The sequence below is a fragment of the Clupea harengus genome, chromosome 11 (genome assembly GCF_900700415.2).
Source record: "Clupea harengus chromosome 11, Ch_v2.0.2, whole genome shotgun sequence".
NCBI classification, from domain to species: Eukaryota; Metazoa; Chordata; class Actinopteri; order Clupeiformes; family Clupeidae; genus Clupea; species Clupea harengus.
The window spans coordinates 20,295,005-20,299,464 of NC_045162.1; positions in this window are offsets into that span (position 1 = coordinate 20,295,005).

A 4,460-nucleotide genomic window follows, 5' to 3' on the forward strand; every position below is an offset into this window, starting at 1 on the left:
TTGACTTTGACAGTAAGACTGGTGGAAATGCAAAGGTATTTGGTATGATGGTGACAAATATTTACATAATATTTAAGATCTCAGTCATTGGTGTTGTCTACTGTTTGCGTCTTTGTGAGTCTCTCTAATAGCTGACCGGGAACTGAGAAGAATTGCATGAAAAAGAAAGTGTTTATTAACAAAAGGGTATTCACTTTCCTGAAAACACTTCACACTCTGAGCGGAGCGTCATGATGGGATATTCCGAAGGTGATGTGGCCTGGTTCTCAACACTCCCAGCGGGCACACAGGAGGATAAAGGAAGACAACGGCGTTCCTTACAGGATTTCTGCTCCTCCCCGTCTGTCTGTCTGTCTTGGTGTTGGTCCGGAATTGGTGTGCCAAGAGGCCCTGGAGGCGGGTGGTCAGATGAAAGATAGAGAGACAAAGAGACAGAGACAGAGAGAGAGAGAAAGATAGAGAGAGAGAGAGGGAGGGAGGGAGGGAGAAGGAAACAGAGAGGGAGCGAGAGAGAGGGAGGGATAGAGAGTGAGAGAGAGAGAGCCTGAATGGTGAGTAGGTTTATGGCAGCAGGCAGAGAGGAGGAAGAGGAGGAAGGGGAGGATCAGTATACGGTTTTAGCACTGTCATGTCACTGATGCTCTTTTACGGCTCACATAGCTGCGGAGGACTCTGGGACTGATCCAGAACCAGTTATCTTGTTTTACAGCGCAGAGTGATGAACACAGGGCACCACAACCACCAGCACACTGAACTCTGTTTAACTGAAATGTGCATGTGTGTGTTTGTGTTTTTGATGGACTTAACACCTGACCTGAGGTCAGGTGAGGTGTACATGTGCCTTCAGCTATCCCCGTATGCAAACTGATGACACTTGCCTTGGTGTCCCTTGTCTGCATTCACCTACAGGGGGCGCTCTTGGCCTGTGACTGTGTCTAACTGATGCAGCAAAGTGTATCAGTGTATCTTTCTCTCAATACATCGTTTTATGCCCTGTGTAGACTTCAGGGGCCACCATACTCTTTAAATCTGTGCATGAGGACACCAGACCACAGAAGCATGGTTCATGTGCTAAGGTGCAACCATGTCATCTCTATAAGCTGTTACCATGGCAGAGCTGGCAGGATACACAGAGCCCAGTTTGTCTGCACACACCTGGATGGGAGGCTCCTTTAACTCACACTGTTGTATAGATAAGCTGCCTCCTCTTTCTCTCTAACATAAAGAAATGAAGTGTGTGTGTGTGTGTGTGTGTGTGTGTGTTTACTATACCTCATAGTAGTTTATTAGTGAGTTTGATTGCTGTGCATCTCACAGTGTGTTATTTCTTCATGAGAACCTGGAGGTGCTGCAGTAAATGCTTTGTTTTACGTCTGTTGTCAATTAAAATGTCACCCCTACTTGGCTCCAGTGAAGGTTCATATTTGATTTGCTTTTGAGTTTCAACCTCACTTTCTCTAAGAGTGATTTCTTTGTATTACTCTGTGGCCTAATTGCTTCAGTGTTTCTAGTATAAAATGAAACTGCGGGTAAATGGATGAACATTTGTAATGTTATACAACAATTTCTCATCGAAGACATCTCATGGGGGCACACAGAGAGCTCTTCAAAGGCAACACACACACACACACGCACACACGCACGCACACACGCACGCACACACACGCGCATGCGCACACACACACACACAAACACACACACACACACACACACTCACACACACACACACACACACACACACACAAAAGCAGTGGAGGAAAGACAAGACAGAGGTGGATGGTCTGCTGGGCTGGATGCTTTCTGGGAAGTGGAGGAGACCTGGCCAGAGATGCACATCATTTTTGTGGGGATACTTTGTGACAAAGCTTGTAAGAAACAGTTTGTAAAACTATATTGCCCATTGTGTGTGTGTGTGTGTGTGTGTTTGCATGTATGTGAGTGAGTTTGGATGAGTGAGTGTTTTGTGTCAGAGTGATTTATTTTTGTCAGGGCTGAGTGCATGTGTGTGTATTCTGTTTGCCAAATAGATGTCCACTGATGTTGCTGTATTTGTGTGTGTGCGTGTGTGTGTGTGTGCGTGCGTGCGTGTGTTTGTGTGCGTTTGCGTGTGCGTGTGTGTGTGTGTGTGTGTGTGTGTGTGTGTGTGTGTGCGCGCATGCATAATGTCTTTATTGGGGGTGGGTGCTGCCTGTACCTCCTGATTGGACCGCTGACATTTGACATCTCCAGTGCTTGGGGGGTAAGCTGACTGCCTCTTGCACAATGGGGTTTTGGCTACGCACTGAAACAATAAACATGGAGGAATCGTGTAAAACACCAAGGGATTGTGTAACCAAGCGGCAACATTCTGAACCAACATGAACCTCCGTCCATCAGAGACACAGCTCTGTCCATCATCATCATCATCTCTCTCTCTCTCTCTCGCTCTCTCTTTCTCCAGTGACCTGTGGGACCTAAGGGAGTGTCTCTGTTACCAGCACTATGACAAGCCATCCTTCACCTCACAAACTCCATCACAGACAACAGTAACCACCCCAGGGCGATGAAGTATGTGAAGGGTTTGCCATAAACACCAAAAAATACTTATGTCATTATGTAAGACCTGGGACAAACACAACACAGTAGTGTTATATGTGGACATGGCTAACTGTAAGCGTCAGAAAAACATCCCTAACATCCTCTTGACACAAGACGCACAGTTATCAGTGGGTGTGAAATATGAACGGCATGAATAACAACAGTTTAAACGACCCGTGAGAAAGAAAACACAATACAGTTATCAGTGGGCACAGTTTACTAAAAAAGAACATAATTACATCTTGGCTCAAGAGCAACAGAGTAGGGACTCGTGGAGACCGAAGTGCAGAGTTTAGTCACCAAAGTCAAGGAAACACAATCCAAAATTAGCAACCAGGTCAGAAGCAAGGGGATTCTGGGGCACATGCCATTAATCCGAGCTAATCCAAAGATCATCGCTAAAAGGGCTGAAAGATGCAACACTTTTAAGAATGAAGTTTGCACAGGTGACCATATGCACACTGGACCGTAACCATGGCAATGGAGCATGTGATGACACGATATGATTTATTCTCTGGGCACTTATGCAGGAAATAATAACACCGCCATGACTACACACAGACAGCACAATGTTGTGCATGAGAACTACACACAGTTAACTACAAATCACTTCACAATAATAACAACACACTAACATCAATACAGTGATGAATATGCAGGGCAAAGTATAAACAGCAGTCTCCATGATGTTAGATTGAGAGCCACACACTAACATTAATACAGTGACATTAACACACTAACATTAATACAGTGATGAATATGGAGGGCAAACTATAAACAGCAGCCTCCATGATGTTAGATTAAGCGTCAGGGTAGCCAGAGCCCAATGGACCATTACTTATAGGACAGGAAACAGGCTATTATAGTACTTCCTGCTCCGTGTTGAAGTCTGCCCCAAAGCCCTCACTCCCTCACTCCCCTCCTGTCCTCCTCTCAGTCAGAAATATGTCCACTCATATTATTGTGTGCTGTTGCCAAGCCTATACATCTCCACAAAGGTCTGGCACCAAACATGTTTCTCAGGGCAGTAGAGCTGTGTGGCGCCAAGTGTTACAGACCTTGTCTTGTAGACAGAACACATTCGGTGCTACCAAATGCACTAATTTATTACGAAACCATGTAACACCGTAAATATTGAACAGACCACATTCTTTCGTGCACAGAACAGAAAATCGATGATTCATGCTGTGCACTAAATTGCTTTTCATTTTGTGGACAAAAGACTGAGTGCACTTCTCACTTTGTGGACAAAATAAACTCATTCCATAGACAAAAGTAATTCTGTCCACATCATAGATATTCTAGGCCAACATTTATACTTCTGTGGCAGGAAATACACAAAGCTCTATGTTTTAATGCACTGTGATAATTCTGTGCCATTGAATGTCCATTTTGTCCATGTCCATATTAAGGAAAACATAATGTGCACCAAAGGTCTTTGGTCTGATACATTTAGCAGGTTACAGAATGTCCATGTTAGACTAATTGCTGCTCGAACTTTTGAACTTTGAACTGACACTGATGCTTACGAAAGTTTACGCAGCCTTTGCTTTCGTGGACAGAACAAGTAACCTGTCGACTTGTGTTGTGAGTGTCTTTAAGAGTGAGTGTTAGATATTGTCAGAACTGCTGTGGTGTTAGCACTAATGGGCTCTCATAAGCTACACATGTTGCTGTAGCTCACCAACTAGCCAATAGCATGGTGCTAATAATACAGGCATAATGTCTCCATCCCCAAGGAGCATAAACACACACCTATAGAATGTGTCCTCTACTTGTAATGTATGTTGCTAAAAGCGTAAAAGTATGAAATAGACATAAACAACATCACTATTAGATCAGCCACCATGGGGTCTTGGCCCGAGTACTAGATTCCACCAGAA